Source organism: Dermacentor variabilis, chromosome 1 (assembly GCF_050947875.1).
Source record: "Dermacentor variabilis isolate Ectoservices chromosome 1, ASM5094787v1, whole genome shotgun sequence".
NCBI classification, from domain to species: domain Eukaryota; kingdom Metazoa; phylum Arthropoda; class Arachnida; order Ixodida; family Ixodidae; genus Dermacentor; species Dermacentor variabilis.
In genome coordinates this window covers 34435447-34460547 of record NC_134568.1, presented here as the reverse complement: position 1 = coordinate 34460547, position 25101 = coordinate 34435447, and the positions used below count along the sequence as shown (strand labels likewise).

The 25101-nt window shown below is 45.7% G+C and overlaps 2 protein-coding genes across 3 annotated transcripts in view; one reads left to right on the top strand and one right to left on the bottom strand.

Moving 5' to 3' along the window:
* Positions 1–25101, bottom strand: part of LOC142576427 (zinc finger CCHC domain-containing protein 24-like) — a 239965-nt gene that overhangs the window by 52827 nt on the left and 162037 nt on the right. The window lies entirely within an intron of this gene.
* LOC142570818 (sodium-coupled monocarboxylate transporter 2-like) overlaps positions 1–25101 on the top strand; it is a 119489-nt gene that overhangs the window by 25198 nt on the left and 69190 nt on the right. The window lies entirely within an intron of this gene.

Genomic DNA, 25101 nt, shown 5'->3' with positions numbered 1-25101 from the left:
CCAAAAACTGGATAATTTTTGCAGTGAGCTGCTTGCGATGGACCTTGCATCCCACTTGGCGCGCAGTGTTACACTGCTGAAGAACTGCATAGAATCATGCACACTGAAAAAATAAAGCTTCTCTGTTGAAAAAAAAATAATGTAAATGCATCCTCTAGTACTTTACTGAGCGTGGCTAACCCATCTACAGAGTACAATAGGCCTCCCTTGTCAAATTTTTGCGTGAACACGCTATCTGCATCGCATTCAGCTGCTTCTCTGGTGACTGCTTCTCCATTTATCACAGAAAGTAGTCCCCAGAGAAGTCACAGAGTGGTCACTTTCGATCTACTTCAATTCGAATTGCCGTTCGCAACGAACACACTCTGTTGTCAACTCCTTGTCAGAACGTTTGATGTTTCGCGACCACAATTCTAACAAAACATGCTCCATCGTTTCCCTAGCTTTACCGCAGCAAGCACATGCTTCTTCTTCCTTCTTATATCTCGATTTATAGATGCGTGTCCTAAGGCATCTGATCTCGCTTCGAAAAGTAATGAGCTTACCTTTGAGTTATCATAATTATTTTTCGTTCCTGATTTCGTTTTTTCGTCTTAAGTAGTTACTCATGGCCGGTTTCTTTTCCATTGCCGCCACCCACAATATTATTTCAGCCTCTCTGACCACACCAGCGCGCTACAGCGCCCCTAGCGGGTCCGGGAAATTTAATTAGTCATCGCGCTTCTCCCTCGCACGGCGCAAATGCAGCCGCCCGTCACACTGCCCCCTTCTAGCCACCATAGTTGTGCGTTGCTGCGTCTGCTACACGTGGCCTTCGAGATGGAAAGCCTAGCGTAGATACCACGGCCGCCACGGGGTGTCGTCTCGCGTTCGATCTTTGGGCGAAGCCAGCGGTGTACTTCTCCCTTACTCCCATTGTGCCTCCCCTGTGTAGCTTCCAATGCGCTAGTGGAAATGAAAGTTGAGAGAAAGGCGCGATCGGGGGGGCCTACTAAATATGTATACGTCTAACTTCGTTTGTGCTTGCAGGATTCGAAAGATGTTTGCTGTCAGGGATTCGTGAAGCGACGTGATTTAATAATGATGTCCTTTTGTGATTAGTTAAAAAGTGTTTCATGGCCCCTTTAACGCGCGCACACGTACAACGAAGGGTCGCCAAAAATTTCGAGGGCGCTTAAGCTTCGCCTGTAAGAGTGGAACGCGATAGCATTCCAAGATCCCTGACTGCTTCTCACGCTTCCCGGCAACTGCAGTGCATGTAACCGAAACGTTTACCGCGAAACGTTGGCCGCGAACGCTATGCACGAAGGTGGGCTTTGTGGTAGAAACGCGGCTTCTTGCGTGGGCCGCGATGCGGCGGAGGCGAGCGCCAGCGGGAGGTCTTGCAAGGAAGCGAGCGCGCCGCTCCGTGGCCCCCAAGACGACCGCGCGCCGGCAATCGCAAATGGTGGACGCCGGGGCTGGTCTGTGAATTGTAGAAACGCTGGAAAAGGGGTTTCTTTGAGTTTTCGCGTGACGGAAATGTTTTTTCGTATAGTCAAATTCCAATTCGAGAGCTATCATGTCTTTTGGTTGCCTGTAAGTCGTGGTTTGCGATTTTTCAACGTATTATAGCTTAAGAAATTCAATTAGTGCAGTAAATTTATTGCGTCACATGGAAGGCCTAGGCAGGTGCGGTTCAAAAATCCTTTGGCCTAAGCGACGTCCGAAGCCGACTCCGGATTTTCTGCGACGCGGGCTCCTTAGCGCTGTCGCGTTAATAGGCTCCGCGTGCGAAAGCCGGTGTGTGTGCTTCGAAGTCAGCGTGGCGCACGCCCTGAACAGGAACTGCGATACTGCGGCAGCTCTTGTCTATCTCATGTATGCCATGTACCAGATGTCTTTATGGCTATAGCACTTATGTATATGGACACTCTGGGTGAATTTTCCCAACATTCCGTGTTAAGTCCGAATGCGATAATATCCTACCGCGCCTTATGCTGCGGGTGCGAGAGAACGCTTGCGAGGGGGAGCTGAGAGCTATATGGTGGCTTGATGCGTGCAGTATCTTTCGGTCCAATGTTACAGGAGGTGACGTGATCAAGCGCACGTCTCCTCCTTTAGCCCCCCCCCCCCCCCCCATGGCGGTCCACGCACCTGGGTGCATATACGCGGCCGATTCGCAGTGTCTTGGATGTAATGTGCGGCGGGTGCAAAGCCCCAGGACGAGGCGATATGGCTGGTCGCTTCAATCGCGCTGCGTTTCCACGTGCCTAGTGTTGAAGGTCGCGTAATCTCAAGTTGCCGAGATGCGGCGAAACGAGAGGCACGCGAAGCGGTCACTCAGTAATCCCCTGAGCAACGATAAAGTTTTTTTTTTCATCTCTCTCCCCGATGCCAGCGCTCTTCATCACGCCAGCGTTCTGACAGCGAGAGTGCGTGGCCATCTAGTGAGAACTGTTAATTTTTGCATGTACGCGCATGACATCATGATTGTTAATTTATTTAGTAAGCTAATGTTTACTGCAATCAATATAACCGATAGTCGTCTAGTTATCTAATACTTTGCCACTGCTATCAATGATTCGCCTTTCGGGCAGAACTTCGACATTTTTTATAGCCAAACTTTCTTTGCCTACCCTACCGGGTTGGACGTGGGTGCTGCTGCTGTCTGCTGTTAGGTCGGTCATTATCTCAGCGGAAATATTATTTATATATCACCATCACATTCTTGATAATTAACATCAGCCTATTTTTATGTCCACTGCAGGACGAAGGCCTCTCAGCGATCTCCATTATCCCTGTCTTGCGCTACCTGGTCCAAACTTGCGCCAGAGAATTTCCTAATTTCATCACCCCACCTAAATTTCTGCCATCCTCAACTGCGCCTCCCTTCCCTTGGCACCCATTCGGTAACCCTAATGCTCCACCACTTATCTACACTACGCGTTACACTGCCTGTCCAGCGTCATTTCATTTTTTTATGTCAACTAGAATATGGGCTATCCCCGTTTTCTCTCTGATCCACACTACTCTCTTCTTGTCTCTCAAGGTTACGCCTAACGTTATTTGTTCCATCCCTCTTCTCGAGCTTCTTTGTTAACCTCCAAGTTTCTGCCTCATATGTTAGCACTGGTAAAATGCAATGATTGTACACTTTTCTGTTCAATGACAGTGGTAAACTCCCAGTCAGGATTTAGTAATGCCTGCCATATGCACTTCCGCACATTTTTGTTCTTCTGTAAATTTCCTTTTCATGGTCTAGGTCCACGGTGAGTAATATAAGTCCACGGTAAGATAAACACAATCCTGCACATATTCTAGAAGCTGGCTGGCGATCATGAATTCTTGTTGCCTTGCCAGGCTATTGAACATTACATTTGTCAACTGCCTGTTAATCTTCAACTCTACTCTTACACTTTCTCGGTTAAGGTTCTCAATGATTCGTTACAATTTGTTGCAATTACCTACAGTCAGAAAATTATTGTATGTCCACAGATTGCAATTGTGGATATATATGTGCACACACACAGAGAATAAAGGTATATTTGCGATGACTGCAAGTACCAGCCAACGAGCTTATAAAGGGTGTCCCAGCTAACATAAGCCAGAGTTTTAAAATATGCGAATGCTACATAGCTGGACAGAACCAAAATAATGTAGTTTGCCGTCGCTTGGAGATGCTCAAGTTAGTTTTTTCATCCTAGTAATACATAATTAGTTCTAATTAATTAATCAACTTCTCGGATATTAAAATTAGGTGAAAAATGTCAGCTCGAAAATTGTAGAGCAACATGAAAAACTCCCGATACAGCTTTCTGATGCTCAGTACGTGCTACATAAGAGTTTTTCCGAGTGCGAAATAAGCCCGCGAATACACGCAAAGTGCCTCGGACGGCCAGTCGCGCGGCGATTTTTCGTGCATTTGCGGGCTTCCTTCACACTCGAAAAAAAACACTTACCATAAAGTAATTAATTTAAAAGTTAACTAACGATTGCCTCGTAATTTTCGAAAACGTATTTCGATTTCTTGTGCAGTAAATATCCACCGCTTTCAGTGATCCCGCTCAAGCATCCTGCTACATGCCACAGGCAATTTTGCGAAATTCTGTTAATTGAGATAAAAGAAACCCACACACAGTGCAATTCTTATTTTAAGCAGAATTAGCTTTGAATCTTTCGATAGTCGCCCCACGCAAGCAGCGATCCGCGGCGCGTCGTTAAAGTGACGGATCTGCGCATCTCCGGAAGAACGTGGGCATCATTCGATGGTACGCAGTGAGTTTAGCGCCTCACTGACTCTAACCTATGGTTGCTGAAGGGAACAGAAAGCGAGTCCCACCTGCTGACAAGGGACTTTCGCAATGTGGAAACTTCTTCAAAGCACGCGTACTCCGGCGCTTACATAGACTAATGACAGGATTTTTAGGAATGAATGCGCAACATGCCATCTTCGATCACATTTTGCTTGCAGCGCTGACGGTGAGTCGTCACGGTGTGCTCCCCCCCCCCCACCTTCTCATTCTCAAAGAAAACAAAAAAAAAATATCTGGAGTTTAACATTACCACACTGGCAGAGTGGGTTATGAAGGACGTGGTATAGTGGACGGCTCCGCACAAGTACTGGCCACCTTTATCGTCCACCCAATCTATTTAAATACGCGAGCGTTCTTGCAGTTCGTCACCGTCAACATGCACAGTCATCGCGACCGGGAATCTAATCGTGTGTCCAAGCCAGTCTGTTTTAGTGGACAAATCTGCCAACGAGGGGGAGTCTTTCATTATAGCCATTTCTAGCCATTATAGCTTTTCCATGTAATAATAATCGCAGAGGCGCCAGTTTTTCGGGGTAAACGCGAGGGGCAGATGACATCTTCTCAATAATACCTTGTCATTCGATAAGGAATAATAGCTTTTAGGTCACCTATATAGGTTTTTTTTGTCTCGACTTAAGCAAAGCAATTCATTATTTGGCTAGTCTCTCCACACACACATGCTCACCATGTTATAGTACCACACTTCTTCAACGAACACTTATGGTCATCTGGTGACGTGTTGTTCCCTTGCTTCATTACTGTCATTGTCATGGAGGACCAGATGAAAGCAGTTGTTTCTCATGTGCAAGGTGCTCAGTTAAGCAGCCGTCCGGTTGCGATAGGCATTACTTGAACGTATCAAATTATCCAAACAGCTGTCTCCTTTTTATCAAACGAACTCCGCACAAGATTTCTTTTTTACTTTGTTTAGAAATAACAAGGTATTTAGATAACAAGCTATGGAAAGAAGAATTATGGGTGTAACGTTAAGGGATAAGAAAATAGCAGATTGGGTGAGGGAACAAACGCGAGTTAATGACATCTTAGTTGTAATCAATAAAAATAAATGGGCATGGGCAGCACATGTAATGAGGAGGGAAGATAACCAGTGGTCATTAAGGGTTACGGACTGGATTCCAAGAGAGGGGAAGCGTAGCAGAGGGCGGCAGAAAGTTAGGTGGGCGGACGAGATCAAGAAGTTTGCAGGGACACCATGGCCACAGTTAGCACTTTACCGGGGTAGTTGGAGAAGTATGGGAGAGGCTTTTGCCCTGCAGTGGGCGTAACCCGGATGATGATGATGATGATGATGATGATGATGATGATGATGATGATGATGATGATGATGATGAACAATATATTCGATGTTCGATTCGATATCCCGGAGTCATTGTTTTTTCGCGAACACTCGTATTCGATTAGATCAAGAAATTTCCGTATTCGAGCACCTCTAATATTTCGCAGATGGACGGTGCATCTGTGAAAATTCCTATTGCAGTTATTGTCTGCCTGACCAATACAACTGAGCGAAAGTCATTGATATATGAGTTGTCGCTTCCATTATAGATTTTATGCAAAAGCTCTACTGTCATGGCTATACGTATTCGTACTCGTTGTTCGTTCATGCGCTCCCTGCCACATAGGTCTCGTACACAGCTTCTTGTAGCAACGTAGTTCGACCAATGCAGTTGCATTTGTCCTACTGAGAGAGATTACACCCTCTCACCAGAGGCTCACGCTTTACTTCGGCTATTCGCATGTATTTGATGTAGCGCTTGGTTCTTTGGGAAAGGCACGATATTTTCAGCCACAAATGAAGTAGCCAAGTCAGAGAGAGAGAGGGAGAGAAAGAAAAAAAAACAGTGATGTCAATCAAAAAAGCGTTTAGTTGGCTGCCTTACGTTGGGGAAAGACAAAGGGGGAATAAAAAGATGAGTTAGAGAGAGAAAAGCCGCGATGAATGTGGGAACGCGCGAGCAGAGCACCTCGCTGTCACGGGCGCTCGCACAAGCCAGTCGTTTTCAGAGAGCTAAAAAATTCTGGGCCAATGATCGGTCTCGTACCAATACATCACAGAACATTACAAGCTAACCCGCAGAACATACGCACCCCCACACAAGTCAATACCTATAGAGCAGGAGCGATTTCTCAGAGTTCTGCATGTTAATACACTCCCCCACCCGACCAGAAATAACCTCATAGCCCCTATACAATTCTTTCCGTAATGCCGCTTCTGCTCAGAACCCGGTTGTCTCAGCCATATAGCAGGGGGTTACAGAGGGGCGCCATTACATCCTCTGAACCTTTATGAAACGAACGAGCTTTGGGAGAGAGCCTTGGTCAGCTCTGACCTCGAGGATTAGCAACGGCTGAATGCGAGAGCCCAGGACGCTGCCTGAACTGAAAGCATTGAATTGAATTGAATTGCATTGAATTTTATTTCTCGTTCAGTCAAACGAGAGTAGACTGAGACTAAAGGCATAAAGCCTGACAAAGGTCTCAGCCCCATTCTGGGATGAGGACGCCTATTCAAAGCCACATTTATGTAAAAAACATGTTTATTCTCTCTATCTCTTTCTCTCTCGGTGGAAATGGGGTTCCACTAGTGTCTGGACAGGCAGGACGATCGTCTAGTCGCCATATTGCTTTGGACATTGGCAACCAAATGGGACAAAAAACACGCTCAGGACAATTCATTTTGTTCCGAATCAAAATTTCGAAAGGGTATCAGCGGCGCCCTGGTTCACTCGCGTTGGCCAACAGACGCGCTGGATGATATAAGGATGGAAGGTTAACTGTGTGGAAGCAACTGCGGTGTTATATAATAGGGTGCTTCGCGCGAAACTTGCCATGCTTTTCAAGCCGCCCTAGTCGCCATGCGTAGCTTACGCGCACCCACAGCTTGCTTCACTGCCGTTTGCTTCACTGCGACCTTGCACGCCCTCATTTAAATTGACGCTCGCGTCGCTGTCGTGCGCTTGGCGGATATCGCAACAGAACAGTTAAACATGTACGCGCACGGCCGACAATTTTCGGCGTGGGCTCCTACAAACGAGTGACGTCGTTTTCTGTATGTTATATTGCACTTTTTTTCTACAGCTAAGCTGTATATGGGTCTAGGGTTCCATGCATTTTTGTTCTCCATGAACAAAAACTAACATCATCAATGGCTCATACACGCGCTAGCATTCATGCTCCCGTAAGCGAGCAAAAAATTCAATTGCTCGTAGCCCGGCCCGTAAGGCAAAGGCTGCAAGCACTCAGCAAAGGGAAGCGAACAGTGCTTAAATTCTTTCTAATCACGCATACAGCATGCAGAACGGTCGTCGGTGAATAGGAGTAGCATCGCCAGGAAGAATCCGATGCTTGACCGCGAGCGTCTGGCCTAAAGGGCGATCGTCGAAGTCGAAAATATCTCTGTAGGACGATAATACTTGGTAAAGGTCTTCAGCCTGCGCGGAAGACAGGTCCGTCGCTACCATTTTCTGTATCTTGGCATCGGCGGCTGAGGTTGGCACGATGGGCCTGCTAAGCTCGCAAGAAGCATCGGATGATAACGCTGCCACGTGATGGTCGCCGAGACAATCAACGTTGGCAAGGCAAATACCTTTCGGTAGAATTTGCTTTGCCAATCCAAAGTTAAAGATAGGTATGCGAGTGCGGTTCGCAGTAATAGTAAGTATATTGTGAGGCACGGTAACGTCATACTGTAGTGGAATGTCGGGCAGAGGAGTAACGAGGTACTCGCAATCAGGGACTGGTGGGGAAGACAAGAGTTCAATATAGGCTATTGATTTTGGCGGCAGGCGAATAAAGCCGGTGGGGCGTAGGCGGCACTGGGGTGCGTCAGAAGGTTCTGCGAGAATCGGCAACTCAAGGCGAAGGGTGCTGGCAGAGCAGTCAATGAGGGCAGAATGCGCGGAGAAAAAATCGAGGCCGAGAATGAAGTCGTGGGGGCAATGAGCAATCACGGTGAAGAGGACAGGAGTGTGGCGGCCGGCGATGCTAACACGTGCCGTACACATGCCGATGATAGGCACAGTACCGCCATCCGCAACGCGGACGACGCGTGCCGACGCTGGTGTGAGGAGCTTGTTCAGTCGTCGTCGGAAGGCAGCACTCATAATAGAAAGATGTGCCCCTGTATCGATGAGTGCCGTGACAGGATAGCCATCAACGTCAACGTAAAGAAGGTTTTGGTTCGTGTTTAACGTGAGCAGAGGATTTGAGGGCAGTGTCGACAACGCAGCTTCACCTCCAGAAGCTGCAGTGCCTAGTTTTCCGGCTGGGCCCGGGACGCGATACGCGGCGACGAGAAGCGGCGGGGTTGGGGCGAACGAGACTGACGGCGTCGAGGTGAGGGCAAGCGGCTCTATACAGGAGGTTCGGAGCTGGGGCATCAGCGGCAGTGGGTTCATGGCGGGTGGCATAGGGAACAGAAGGTCCAAAGGTGCGGGAATAAGTGGCGGCGTATGTCCGAGGAGGCGGTGGCCATCGGTTGCGGCAGTGACGAGCGACGTGGCCGATGCGACAGCAGTGGAAGCAGATTGGTCTGTCATCAGGGGTAAGCCATTCGGACGGGTTGCGGTGAGATGTGGTAGAAAAGGACTGTCGGGGACGAGGAGGGCCGGTAGAGAACTGGGGAACGCTGGGTGTAGATGTTGAACACACGGAGTTCAGACCCATGTTCTCAAATTCCTGCCTGACTACGGCCTGAACCATGGCAATCGTGGTTGCTGGCGGATCGGGAGGCATCGTGGAGAAAGTTGGCGAACAGGCGGCCTCGAGCTCGCGGCGAACAACACGGGTGACGTCGTCACAGGTGGTGGCCTGACGCGGTCGACCCTCACATGTCGACGTAGCAGCGGTGTTGGGTAGCCGCGTGATGTGGTGCGTGATACGGCGGCTCTTGGCTTGTTCAAGGCGACGGCATTCTTCAATGATGGCGTCGATTGTCGAGACGTTGCCGAAAACAAGCAAATTGAAAGCGTCGTCGGCGATGCCTTTTAGAACATGGGACACATTATCTGATTCAGACATAGCATCGTCAGCTTTGCGACATAGAGCCAAGACGTCGAATATGTATGAAACGTACGGCTCTGTAGATGTCTGAACACGAGACGCAAGAGCCTTTCTCGCGGCAACCTTGCGGCCAATGGGGTCGCCGAACAGTTCCAGTAGCTTTTCTTTGAAAGTGTCCCAACTGCTTATCTCGTCGTCATGCGTCTGGTACCACACGCGTGGGGTGCCGCCAAGATAAAATATGACATTGGCGAGCATAATTGTTGGGTCCCACCTGTTATTAGCGCTGGCATGTTCATATAGCTTGATCCATTCGTCAACCTCCTGTCCCTCCAGGCCAGAGAACACACCAGGGTCGCGATGTTGGACAACCGTGACAATTGGAGCAGTCGAACCAGCCGACGCCGTTGCAGAGGCGGGCTCGTCACCGGGAGGCATGGTGACAAGCTCGATGTACTGACCACTCCGGGGTTCCGTGGCGAGGACGGGGATCGCTGACCTCCACCAGAATGTTACGTGTAGAAAGACACAGACGAAAGAGGCTATTTACAGGCTATTTACACTGGACTGGAGCCAGAGCACCAGGCCGACATTCACTCGCGCCAAGGTATGGTATGGTATGGTATTCCTTATGCGATGGCGCTAGCACAGCCCACTTCGTCGTCGTTCTCGCGGCGGCTCGTCTCTCGGGTATCTACCGATAATATCATAATAATATAAATGAGAAAAAGCGATGGTCCCAGAACTGACCCTTGTTGCACTCCTCAGATGACATGCGTGGTTACAGATTTATGTTCCTTAAGAACAACTCGTTGATATCGATCCGTTAACAATTCGGCAATCTAACGGGTTGTGTTGGGATATAATCCTAGGTTATCGAACTTCTTGACCAACTGGTTATGCGCAACGCGATCAAAAGCTTTTTTTTTATAAATGAATATTGCGTCTGTGTATGTTTGCTCATGTATGTAGTCGTCAAGGTCAGTAACTAGTTAGAACAATTGTGCTTCACAAGATTTTTCGTGCCTGCGTGAAGCCATGCTGGCTGTCTAAAAGTAAGTTATTTTCATTTAAATTAGTCATAATATCTGAGAAAAAAATGTGTTCTAAAGGTTTGCTGAAAATACAGGTAATCGATAATGGTCGGTAAATATCAGGACTTGTGCTATTACCGGATTTGAATATGGGAAGGACATGAACCATTTTCCAGTCATCGGGAATGTTCCCGCAATCTAAGGACTGTCGAAAGATGAGCGACAGTAAAATGGATGAAACGTGTCATGTCATTTTCAGAAGTTTAGTGTTGATGCCATCAGGACCAGACCTTGAATTAAGTGGCAACCGCTAAATAGCATGGCCTACGCTTGGTGCTCTTATGGTTACTTCTGCTCACGGGTGACAAAGAGCTGAATTAGTGCCCTCAAGTATAGCAAGGAAAGGTGACTCATTAGTGAAATTTTCAGAAAACTAATTATTAAAGTTTGCACCTTTGTTCATAATTATGTGTCACTTCCGTTTCATGTGCTAAACAGCTTCTTTGCTCAACCACTTTACAGAGTTAAATGGCTCATGCTTTTTTTTTTACTTTTTACTTTTTCTTGTCGAGATTCTCCCGATTTCCGTTGCGATGAACACAGCTGACAATCTAAGTTGAAAAGAAAAGGGCAAGGTCCTTTCTCTACGCCGCGTGACAACCCTGTATGTTTCCAATAGCGAATGAACTATGCATCACACTTTTCGACGCGCCTCATTTAGGGAAAGCGAAAAACGACTCGCATGCCATGCACTAGGCACAAGGCGTGCTTGCGTGAGACGTGGTAATTGTGACGCCCGTACCCGCTTGTGTCGACCGTTTTCATGAGGACGCCGCCATATTGGGAAAGGGAAACTTTCTGCCGTCTGGCTGGGCTCAGCCGTCATGATGAATGTGCGGCCGGCTAGAGCGGCACTTGGAAGTACAAGAAGAGCCCTTCGTCACGCTCCGTATTTACTTCTGAACGAATAACGCACTGCGCAAAATACTAGCAGGGCAAAAAAAATTAAAATTCACCGTCAATTAAGATACTCCCTAACGTGAAATTTGAGCGCAGTGCTATGCGTGTTTTCATTCCGAGATATAATGGCTGGCGCGAACAACCTGTATCGTGCGGCACGTTGGAAATGGAGAGAGGTGCAGTACGACTGCCTCTTTAATTTGGAGATGGCAGGAGCCAGCGCGTGGGTGACGCGTAGGCGCGATTCACAGCAGCCGCCGCCGACAGACCTCCCAGACGACGCGCGTTACTCTGGCGCCACCTAGTAGCCATCGTCGCCGTACTGCGCTTTTCTTCTCACGCTTTCGCCACTCTCCATCGTTTCTCGACTCATAGTTCCGCTGCTCCCTCCTATCCGCTTTTCTCCTCGCGTCTTTCATTCCCCGCTGCGCTCCGCGTTAGCTTTCATCTTTGACTGTGCTCGTTCGCTCGGTTACGCCGCCACCACCAACGCGGACGCTCGCCGCAGAGACGGGTGCCCTAAGAGCTGCGCTCTAAAAAGTAAAGACAGCGTAGCACAGAGCAGCGCAGTGCTGTCCTATATTTATTTACGTCATGGACGTAAATAAATAGGACGCACAAGACTTATTTTGTTTGCTTCTTGCACGCACAGGACCAGAGACGTAATGGGCACCTTTTCGTGAACACCAACATGAAAACCACGGTACTGCTCCTTCGTGGTTACGGAAGCGAATCTCTAAGGCCATGCATTTGCGTCCTGCAACAATTGGAAACGACTGCAAGCACCAAAATAACGCCGAGTAAAGCAGCGCGATGAAACAAACATTGCAGTCTTTCAAGCATAGAGCACACATAAAAAAGGCGGAAAGCTTCTGTTTGCATTTCTCACTGCTTTAGTCTAATATTTTAATATTTTACCCGATAGGTTGCAGGTGGCTTCCGAGATTACGCCGACGCACATTTACTCAAAGCGGAATCTTGAAGGTCAAGGAGTGTAATAAAGTTTATCCATGGCATTTCGATCACAGAAGCTGGCGCATAAACGTCAGAGACAGTGGAAGCAATCAGAAACCTTAGCAAACAAGTGGGGCGCTCAACGGAAACGAAACAACGCTAGAGATAACCACAAGTTACTGATATCGGGCACCTTCCAGGCCCGCTGCTGACTTCCGACCATGGCAAGTCATCTTCCTTTCACCCATAGGAATGCATTGGAGAAAAAAAAATATTTTCTGATTTCTCCGTATACAACGGAGCTATGATGTGAACACTTCGTTAAAGAAGCGCTCGCACACGTTAGAAGAATTGCAGACACGTAAAATTTCATATATGGTACTTTAGTAAAAAAAAAACACCAGTCTGGTGACACAAGCGCAACATAATAAAATAACACTGCCATTGAATAATGCGAGTAATAAAGCACTTGAAGGGCACCACCTTTATTTCCAAGTTGAACCATATGACAGACACTTTTTATTTGTGAAATTACGTCATAGCAACGACATACGGAAAAGGATGGAGCTTAGCATGCGAAATTATAAACTGCACCAAATTACTAACCAAGGTGCGTACAATCGCTTAAAAGCTATTTAAAAAAATTGCATTATACACGAAACTGGAGTCATGTGAGAAATTTGAAAGGAAAGTGGGACCGCTCGTAACGTCCGAGGCAAAGTACGAGAGGTTTAACATGTGCGTTCTGTCGATGCGTTGTCCAGCCACTAGAACATCACCAAATAATTGCAAGATAAATATTCTTACATATTTTCCTTATTATAGACAGATCGCCGAAACAACTGCGAACATGTGCGTTACTTCTGAAGAGCCAGAAGAATAAAACAAAAATAAAAGTCCGTGAAATTGTTCTTCAGGCTCTATAGTGATTACAAAACATAATGATTACGTTTCGGATATGATCACTTCATGAAACAAATATATATTATGGGGAATGAACATTACGCAAATACACATGGAGGCGTCGTCTTAATAAATGAGTTATAGGTAAGAAAAAGAACAATATAAGTGAGCAAAGAAATAAACAAGGAAACACAAACACTACCGTTAAATTTAACCGTACTCAATGGAATTTTCTTGTGTATGTGCGCGCGATAACGCCGTCGTAATCAAAGGCAACCACCGCTTCACCACAGGAGGAAAAAAATAAAAGACTACCAACTTTAAAATTGAATGGTGACTCACGTACAGCTCCTGCAACAGAAACATCGCCTGTAAACACACGATAAGAGGGCAATCTGGGAAAATTGAAACAAACAACGTTCCGCATGCTGTACTTACAAATGATGAAGCGCAAAAATAATAGAAAAAGTGACGAAAACAAAATGCACGCAAGCGGTAACTGCTCCTCCATTTGCGCAGAGATCAGTCGCTGGAGTTAACTATTGCAAACTTCTTTCCTGGACACGGTTTTCTGATAGGAGATCGTCACCTTCGTTACTCTCCTACCGGTTCAAACTACGCCAAGCACTTCGAATAATACAACGACTTCTACTTTTCTCCTCATTGGCTGTATAAAGTTTGTCACGAGGCGTCCAACAGCCAATCGTTGACCACTACTTTGTCTCTTCCGTGTCACTGGAGGTAGGAAGCGCTTTTCGAGGTTGCGGCGGCAAGCGGCGCGAATTTACGCACCTTCCCCCTCCCCTCCTCTCGTTCTTTGCCTGCTCCTTGAGGTGGAAAGTGAAAAAACAAGGTTGAGGAAAGCGTACCGTGCGCCGACTGAATTTTGTGCTTGCTGAGCAGGAGAGAACCCCACGCCCTGGAGTTCCCGCTGGCGGTTCGGGGTTTAACGCAACGGCCGTTGCAGCATACAACTTTTGTTGTGTTTCATGCGCGTGCGACGATAGGAAGGTAAAACCATTTTCTGACCGTCAGAAGCGCGTTGTCTTCCTTAGTTTGAACTCGTGCATTTGCAGGCGGCTTCCCGTACCCTGCTCTGGAGCGTAAAGCTATTCGTAAAGCTATTCCAAACTGTTTTGTTCCATTTATGCAATTTGCCCTCCGCGATTGGTCAAACACTTTTCGGGCTGCCCGCGCTTAGCATGTCTGTCGCGCGACGCCACGAGAACCGCGAAAACTCCCCAACTGATATGCATGATTAGACCGAACAAACAAATATGTTGATCCCACGTACTGTAGGAATCGATGTAAGCGAAGCTTTGTTTCCTGTTTGCTTTGATTGACGGTAATATTAGCTGTGATGTTGACGGCGAATGTGTAATTTCTTCAGCGTTTACTGCAACAAGCCCAGGAAGCTCCAGAGGGCATTGTGCACATGCCACGCGATGGAAACGTCCGAACGAGATTCCCCGCGCTGACTTTCCTCTCTGCCACGCTCCTGGCATGTAGTACATACACACTCTACCCCCCCCCCCCCTCACCGACGTGGCGTGCAAGACAACAGCAGCAGCAGCAGCATAAAAGTCGCAAGAATTGGGAAATAAAGCATCGCTTTTAAAAAGGGCAAAACACCTCAAACGCCAGAGCCACTAAGCATAGCCACCGCTATCAACTGCGCAGGTGCACACACACACACACACACACACACACACACACACACACACACACACACACACACACACACACACACACACATATATATATATATATATATATATATATATATATATATATATATATATATATATATATATATATATATATATATATATATATATAGAAAGAGAAGGTCCCGACCTTTGTTAATCACGGCCATCTAATGACAGCAGACAATGAAGCCAAGGAAAGCATGGGGGTAATTAGCTGTGGTTGAAATGTAGGTAATACAGAAAAAAAAGGAAAATGAAAGAGCACTAAAAGATGGACGCTGGTGACCGAACCCAAAACCTTCGCATTACACGTGCAATGCACTACCAATTGTGCTACAGTGACGGCCGTCGATCCGTCCAATTACCTTGGCCATTCGCGTGTACGAAATCTAGCCCGATCTTCATTTTCCCTTTTTGTCATTATTTTGTACATTTTAATTTCAACCAAAGCTGATTACCCCTATGATTTTCTTGGCGCCATTGTCTGCTGCCTTTATTTGGTCGTCATTAACAAAACCGAGCCCCTTTGTTTCCCTTTCCCTCGTTCATTCAGAGCGAGCGTCTCGAACCTGGCAGCCTCGATATACACCGATGGTTCATACTGAGGCTCAGCCGCTCTCAAGGGTACTGCCGGGAGCCGTAGTTTTTCCAGCGAGAGTCAACACTTTCAGTTACAATACGTACCACCTGACGACATCGACGGCTGACTAAGATGCAGTTCTTCGCGTTGCACCTCAATCAATCAATCAATCAATCAATCAATCAATCAATCAATCAATCAATCAATCAATCAATCAATCAATCAATCAAATGTTTTATTTCCAACAAACTTGTTGGGGGTCCTCCAGGCGAAAAGCTGCGACATACAGCTTGAATGTGCCTGAAGGCCCTCACATGGCAGCACTACAAATACAATATACAATGCAATGGGTTACATTTACAATAATTACAAAGATCACATTTCAAAAATTTTTTTACATGGTCTCTTCGGCGAACAACAACCTCGAAGCTTATCGGTATTCAACGACCCGAAGGCGGCACTGCAGTTTTTGCTAGTAGTTCTGTGACGGCTGACCACACGGACAACTGGCGTTCAAGATCAGAAAGCTCATTCATACCTTGTACGAGAAAGGGCACCACATCAAATTTCAATGGCTTCCAAGTCACTGTGTAATCATGGGCAACTAGCACGTCGATAACGCTGCACGCGGTCAGCTCTTGAAGACAGCACACAGGAATTCATACCGTTGTCATGGCCAGATGCAGCTAGAGTATACATCCTGTGCTGGCGCGAGATATGAAGTTTTTCTTTGTGCAACACACGAAGTTTTCATAAACACCGAATACACCACCTGGATGCTTCACGCCCCCTTTTCATCGTACTAGACTCTGTCGACGTGAGGCTGCCTTGCTTTGTCGGCTATGAACATACGGGATGATCATTTTTAAGTTTAATGGAATTTCGAAAAAAAAATATATCCTGTAGCAGAAAACATGATTGTTTTTAAACAGGATTATTCGAAGAAGCGGATGTTACTAGCGCGAGAAATCGAAACACGTATTCAACTAATTAATGAAAAATCACGAATTAACTCCTTAATTAATTACTTTTGTGTAGATATTCCCGTTTACAAATTGTAGCTGGTGAGCTTGCAAGACGTATCCACTTGAAATTAATTTCTAGGGTACCACCACTTCCGATATATTATTTCCCTAAATGTAGGACGAAATACATGGGCCTCCCGTGCAAAAATGACTGTGGATTAACCATTGATATATTGTTGGACAATTGTTGAAACAACGGACTTCAACAAATTTTCAAGAGCAATTGAGTTCACTCAACTCTTGCACAACAATATTACCGTTGAGTGTTCTCAATAAACAATTTATTGGGTAATTTGTGTTGATTTTTCTAGTTTTTTTTGTTGTGTAGCAGTTGAGTCCAGTATACAATAATTAGGACTCGCATATGAAGACATTCCAAATATTTATTGCGATGCGTTCCAAACTCATTCCTGTCACTTTGCGGCAGGTAGGTACTTCTTTTGCCTCGCTTTCATTAAAAGAAAATAATGTGTAACCGATGGGGTGGAATCGAACGTCGGCCGTCGAGCCCGGTACTCTAACCAATAGGCCTCGAGCGCGCGCATACTCCTCTCATTCGAAAACCAGTAAGCTCTGAAATGCTTGGCGCGTGCGCCGCGTGCCACTTCCTGGTGCTGTCGCTACAGCTGGCGCTTTGAAGCCCTTATCTCCGGGACCGCCCCACTTTCGTAGCCATTTTCGCTACGTAAAAACTGCAACGTTAGACTAGATTCATGACCGCCCAAGTTCATAAAAATTTATTTCTTCGCCGGTGTACAAATCGTCGTTTTAACATACACTAGATGACATAACCATTGGTACGATCCGAAATGAGCACGTGTCGGGGAGCAGAAGAATGCGAAATTCACTTGCAAACACGGTGACTACGCGCATGTGGAGTTCCCCAAAAGTGGACACGGCGGCAGCGCGGCCGGCGATAAGACAGGTGCCGACAGGCGACGACGCTACTTTCGAGCATCGGACGCGCTGTGGGAACCGCAGAGTGCAAGCGTGCACACGCTACAAACATACACGGGTGAGGTCTTCGAATTTTCTGCGACGTAACCTCAGTCCATAAAGCTAATATAGTTTTTTATCCAATGTCCGTGGTACTAGAGATCAAAGAACGAACGTGCTTTGAGATCGCAGCGCGCAGCCGCTATAACCATTGACTTCAAAGAGCTTCGGATTCAGCAACGGCCGCAACAGTATCACAGCTAATCGCTGTATCTGCGGCTGCTCCCGTCTCTCGCCTTGCAAGACTTGCAAGAAGTGCGCGATTTATTTGAGCCTCGCCGAACTGTCGTCTTCTCATCTCCCAAGCCCGCAGATCTCGTATGTTCAGTTAAGAACACCAAAGGGAAATGAAAGAAATACAGGTAACGGACTCTTACTATACCTTACTTGTCACCTCGTCATCTGCAAAGGCATACAAACTATTTTAGATAGGTGCACGTTAAAGAACCCCAGGTGGTCGAAATTTCCGGAGTCCTCCACTACGGCGTGCCTCATAACCAGCAAGTGGTTTTGGCACGTAAAAACCCCATAATCTAAACTATTTTAGAAACTTTATTTTTGTAAAAGTCGCAAAACTAGTAGGAATGTTTATTTCTAGGTGGCGCGACAAACGTCAAGGTAGCATTCAGGCATAGAGTTTCGCAACATTACCTAGAGGGAAACCTGGTGCTGCTGCGCCATGGTATGCATGGGAATGCCGGTATATTGTGACTTCGGATTGGCATCGTTCTCGGAGAGACAGGACACCTTGAAGACGCGCTTGGCAAGTACCGTTCCGTCTGTCACAATGATTCCTTTTCTACTAAAACAGCACGTGGATAGCTGTTTTAGCTTTATTATTGCACGAAAACATGTTTTGTTTAACTATGAGAACTTGTTATTGCGTGTACGACTATATCTTGCGTAAAAAGTATCAGCGGGCCGCTAAAGTTGGAGGACAGACGACAAGGTTCGCGCTCGCTTTGAAACAGTTGGTCATCTGTTTTTGCTTTTCTTCGCTTGGTCATGCATTGTAGGTGAGTAAAGATGTAATATGCGAGAATGGAAACATTTTATGAAGATTTCACTTTGAGAACGCGTTATTTGTGTAGCCATATCCACGTTTTAGACGAAGCCTCTTACAACACCAGCCAACACGAGCCTCGCATACACATATACCGTCATTCCCATGACGGCACGGTGCCCCCTTAAGAAACTCCCACAGACGGTGGCGCCAGATTTCCCTCTAGGTGTTATAGTGAGAAACTCTATGCTTTCAGGTGTGTATGTGTGCACGCAAGCGGGTGCAACCGAGCTTCGTTTTGCGCACACTTTTGCAACAGTACGCACGGTTACCGCTAGTTTCGTAGTCGCATTTCTTGGTCGTAGTATTTATTGTTTACGCTACAAATTAGGTTGTTCTTAAAAATTTATAAAGGTTAGTTGATGAAAAATTATTGCTAATTAATTAGCGGTTTTTAAGTGCCGTTATTTTGTGTTTGAAAGGTTTTTATAACTGAATACGATAGTGAAGCTGTGAACGGCTTTCGGACTCAGTTATTCGGTTGCAGTTGTGCGGTGGTTCATGTCTCGTGCTTTTTGATAAAAGTATTTTTTTTCTTTTCGGACATCATGACGCACATGTTAGTGAAATGCTTTAACGACAATAAGTGGGACGTTTATCCGTTGGAGTGGTTGGCTCACCCAGCTACTAGTCTTCTACTGATGTGCGAGCCTGGTTGTTTTGATGAGTTGCGCGGCAGAGGACATGATGCCTGTTGGAGAGAAGGCACCCCGAAACAGTCGCAGCCGCACTCCTGTAGATATGTAAGTAATCTCGTTTTCTTGGGCACGTAGCCTTTTTTTCTATTTTGACATTGACGAGCGTGAGATGTTAAGCACACCGTTCATTTTCTTCAAGCAAACCGCATGCCCCGGAGCAAATGCGCGCGATACTAACTCTCGCTGCCGCCGTCACTTCGTTTGAAACAATGGTAGGCGAAGAGGCAGCGGCGCCCCATGTGCGTAAAATTGCATTGCTCCATTTGTTCCTGTCTAATAACGTTTCCTTCATTTGTATGAGAGAACACAATTGGAACATAAGGATCGGCTTCTCTGCACAGTGATAATTTTGTACAGTGGCCACGTCATCTTTCATGGGGGCTCACGTGGGCCGTCTAAGCGCTTGTTATCGCGTTCCGATACGTGAGAGGCGCGCTGTCTTTCAAGGTATGTAGGCAGGCACTACGAGCTTAGGAGAACCACAACAAATAATTGGGCAGCAGGTGTGCAGCTGTGCTACGCTTGTACCACACTCGTACCGGAAGGCAGTGTTGCACTTCACGCTTACGCATTTCGTAACTATGGCGGCCGCCGTGGCAACTATGGCGACCGCCCTGCAGCGGCCGCATTCCAAAGGAGCGGAATGCAAAAACTCTCGTGCATTGTGCATTGTGTGCACGTAAAAATTTCCAGGAAGTCAACATTAATACGGAGTCCCCAACTACGACGTGCCTCATAATCAGATCGTTGGTTTGGCACGTGGAACATCAGAATTATTTTTTTTCCTTAGTGTCTCATCGTATACCATACGGTTAGTGTGATCACCTTTTGTGCCGTAGCGGTTAGGCGCGCCTCGATTTAGGTTGCGGCTAATGATGCGGCGCACCGCGAAATATATTCCGCCTCTTTGGGATTTGCGCAGAACGGCCAACCGATTAGTCACAGCTTCCACGCGGTGACTGTACACGGATACACAGCGCAAATGAACAGAGGTGTGGTGACGACGTCGGCAAAGAAAGCCGCCGACGGGCTCGCCTCCTCGCCTATCACCGCCAAAACTACCGCAGTAAACATCTTTATCTAGCGCGGCGGGTTGTCGTTCAAGGCGTACTGTACAATTTTAATAGGCGATAACCGAAACATGCCACCGTTCTCTGCTGCATCTTTGAGTTGGACCGATCCGAATGTGCATTGCTTGCAGAAGCGAAAGGAGCGCCAATCGGCGCGTTGTTGCCTCGAGCTAAGCGTCGCACTAGAGCACCGTTTGCGCAGTGAAGAATGACGCGTGCATGAAGCTAGCTCACTGTGCTGACGCTACCGCGCAAAACGCGCAAGGGCATGTACGCGACGTTCTGCACACAAATCGCGCGGGATGATCGGAGCCACGCCGGAGCGGCTAGCTTCAAAGAAGCGGTATACATGTTCTCACTCGTACAGGCACGCTCACGCTCGCATCGCTCTCGGCGTATCTTTAGGTCATTCCTTCTGCTGGACTTCTACCCAAAGATTCGATATCTGCTTGGTATCGCCTATGCACTGTCGCGTAGTCTTTGGTTCTGCGAGAGAGCCGGGAATATTTTTCCCCGCTGTGAAACATCGCTGTGCGTGTTTTAGCTAACATTTACCGTAGCAACCCATTTCTTCCTTTTCTCGACGGCACTCGTAAAGAGTCGCAAATTTTTACTTGCCAGTATAGTGTGTACTTCTATTTCGTGCGTGGTTATGTGCAGTGTGTGGTAGATGCTTAATCCGCGTAATCGCATTTTCTGTCCACATTCCCTTCTCACAGGTGCTAAAGTGTTCTACGCCTAAAGCACCTTGGCGTCGTGCAAGAGATACCCGTTGATATGTGGCTGATTCACTAGCAAGCTCGCATCTCTGTTGCCACTCTCCATCAAGTGGGATTTTCAACTATTTTTTGTGCTGCTCTGTGGTGTACTAGCTGCCACATGGACGCTGTGAAGGCTTACTTTCGATTTGCTCTGGCGTTTAGTAGTGAAAGATGGGCTACCTTTTGAGGGGACGCATTTGCTTTTGTTTGTGAGAATGTTTACCAGCCTAACCAAGTGATACGTGCTTACTGTAAACAGCAGCACGAACACAGGCGGACGACAGACGACGAAATAGGTAGGAGCACACACGAGCTCAAGCTCTACTAAAAGTTTACTTTTGATGACAAAGGTATTAAACGCACTGGTCAACTTGACAAAGGTAAAAATCCGTGCATGCGTGGCAGAAACAGCCACGTGGAACAAGAAAAAAATATGAAAAAGCAATGTCATGTAGAATAAACATGCGTGCAAAACGAGAACTATCGGACAAATCTTTCGAAAAAGCGAAAGATTTGTCCTATAAGTGATGCTACCCAACGAGAAATACTTGAGAACTGCAACTTTTTCCCACTAAGGGCAACAGATAACTTGGTTATGCATTTGTTTTCTTTGTGATCAATAAATATTGCTTCTGGAACTCCTCTGGTGTTACGGTATAGAGCAGAAAGAACGATTATTTCATCACAAAGACCAGAACACAAGAGGACTTATGGAAGCATTATTTATTCATCATGAAATATTCATAAGCAAGATTTCTGTGACCCTTAGAGGGAAAGAGTTGCTGCAGTACTTCTCGTTAATATCACTTACAGGAGAAACCTTTGTTTTCATGTTTTTGTTAGTTTTTGACGCAAATGTTTATTCTACAGGACGTATTTCGGTCCTTTTTTGTTGTACCGGGCTGTTTCTGCTGCGCATCCATGGCTTTTTCTTTCTGAAGTTGGCCAGTGTGTTTAAAATCTTTGTCTTCACGAATAAACTTCTAGTTCAGTCAGCGTTCATGTGTGCTCCTACCTTAATTCATCATTCTCGTCTGTGTTTGGGTGGTTGTCAAATAAAAATGTACACCGAATTGGCGAAATGTCCATATAATTGATACATGAAGTTATTTGCGCTGTTTATTTCAGGAAGAACGCTATAGAGTCTTATCTTCTCTTTGTTTTTAACACTGCGTACATTTTTCTAGTTCAACTTCAAGGAGCCCCCTGAGGAAGCCAATAAGAGTGATGGTAACTTCCTTTTTGTGTAAGATTTATAAATTTCATCCATTCAAGGCATGACATGGCACATGCCTGATTGTAGGTTGCAAGCATTCGTAGTAAGATCTACTTTTCGGTTCTCATGACGCTTCTTTGTACTGTGCTGCATTCTCCAGGCACATGAACCTTTTTTATGCTCTAAGTGCATGCGTTCTTTTTCTATATGTTGGAACGAAAATTGTGAGCTTAAATATGCATATGTATCACTTTCCTTGTAATTTTTTTCAACATGGGTGCTGTAGCTCCCTCCGTGTTTTAGTTACTGCTTTGTCCCAATTTTTATGCAACCTTTATGTATTTTATGCAGCAAAATTCTGGTGCTGTTTTAATAACATTTTACCTGCGAAATTGAGGTAATTGGTGTGTCGTATATGCATTTATTTGCGTTTTTCACTGTCTTACCAATCTGGCTGTCGAGTCATTGGAACCTTTTCTCATCCTTTATGACTATTTCTGGGGTACTTGATACTGAAAGTGCAGGTGACCATTTATTTGGCTGTTTGAAATTGTGTTAGCAGTGTGTTACTACCAATTTTCTGTGCTAAATATTTTTCTCTTATCGTTCAAGGTATTAGCCTTGCCTTATCTCTTTATTGACTGAGGTACCACTTAGTTGCTGGGTGTAGGGAAAAAGGCCCCAAAAAGTTCCCTTAATTAGCTTTGTGCAAGTCCAGAAAAATTACCTGAAAATAAGCTCACTAAATTGAGGAAATGCCACCAACAAACTCTTCTGTACCCCAAATTAACATATTCAAATGGTGTGCTGTTTGTTGACTTGTGCCAGGGAGATAAGCTGGATTCATTACACAAAAGTTTTACAAGTTTATTTTGAAGAAAGCAATCCTGCCTTGGTCAGAAACATGATTCAGGTGTTCACCATGCCCGACAACTTTCTAAATTATGTATCGTCAAATAATAGCTAAGTTGAGCGATGTTATTTTATAAAATAATTGGGCAACATGAAAATATATATCTCTCGAAGACAAACCTCAGGCAAGCCCACTTTGGTACTTCATTAAATTTTAATCGCGGTGAAAGACGTGCACGAAAGCTTGTATATATTTACGTGGAGTCATTTGTTTCAAGTCTGTTATTTTGCCTTCTCACAGTCAGCCGTAGCTCTTCCTGTGATGTGTTAGTGTGCGAAACATTTTAATGTAACATATTCAGATGTATTTTGTGTATTCACACGCAAGCAGCTTCAAGTGTTCATGTGTTCAAAGTTGGTTGTTACAAGGGTACGCTAAGCCCTGCCTTTTGAGTCGCTTTGCCTTCTAGTCATAAACTTAAGTCGAAAGTGAAGACCGCAATGATCGTTTTGATTGAATTCATATGTATAGGTTTTTTCAGATGTATTTACACTGCTAGAGTGATGTAGGTACTAGCCTGGTCTCCAGGTTCGATGTAGTGGTGTCTTATGTACGGTAATAATGTTTCACGTGCACACATCGTTAGTGTAAATAAAGGTACTTGAAGTTGATCAGTCTCTCCTTTGATTTTGTTTGTGTTTGGGAAAGTTATGAGCAGGCCCCGGGGCATGCAAGTGTGAACAGCAAAGCAATTTCAATATATGAATAAAAATCCACTAGCCCAACGAAACGTCAATCATATTTCAATGGCGACTTCCGAAATCTCAATGCCATCTCAACTGTGCCGCAATGTGCTTTTCAGTGCTGTGGCAATAATAACTCAACAGTTCAACAGAACTACCACAACGTCAGTTCAACGCAGAATCAATGGTAACTCAACAACCATTCAACAAAACGAACACAGCGGGTCGTCTAAGCACAATGGACTTTCAATGGTAACTTAACAATTGTTCACCATTGAGGTACCCAATGGTGGTTCAATTAAATTTCAGTGGCCAATATTCAAGAGTCCTCAGCACTCAAACCAACAATTCTCATACAAACTCAATAATTCCTCAATAAAAAACTAAACATTTACCAACGATATTTCAATGCCTTCTCAGTATTTTTTGTACGGGCTAGCTTTCCAGTTACTTTTATGCTGGAATGCATAAAAATGCGTTGTGTGAAAAAAAAGTAAGTGGAGCAACAGTGCATTTTACGGCGAGTTTGGTAGCGCATATATCTCCGAACTGGCATCATTCTAGAAATTCATTCTAAGTGGATACGCCTGGCAAACTCACGGACTAGAATTCGTAAATTCTAATATGTGCAGCAAATAATTAATTCAGAAGAGAATTGGATAACTCTTGTTAATTAGCTGAATATGTGTTTTGATTTCGCGCGCAAGTAATGTCCGCCTCTCTGAATAATACACCTCGTCTGTATATTTGTCATGTAATCACTTCTTTTTTTGGAACCAATAAATCTGAATCTGAAGGTCTACAATTACGTTATCTGCAACAGGGTATTTTTAAACATTCCGCAAAACAAAGATTATCAACCTGCTTGAGTTGCTTTAGCAAAATCTGTCGCCTTCCGTATTGGAATGACTGAAAACGCTGCTTGTGGTCTCGAGGAGACCCTTAAACACGTTTTGTGTGATTGTCTTCGATACAGTGAATGTAGACGACCGCTCGCGACTGCGCTAGCTCTTACGGATTACATCTCATTGTCGAAACAAATCATATTGGAACACGCCGGCCTCGCAAGCCGTCGCAGCTGAGGGCTGCCAATGCATTTTTGTACAATTATTCAGGACCAAGAAATTCCACAAGCGGCTATAGCACCAACTAGTGTCAACTGTTCTCATGTGCTTCTGAACGGCTGTGATCATGTGCATGCGCTCCCTCTCGCTCTCGC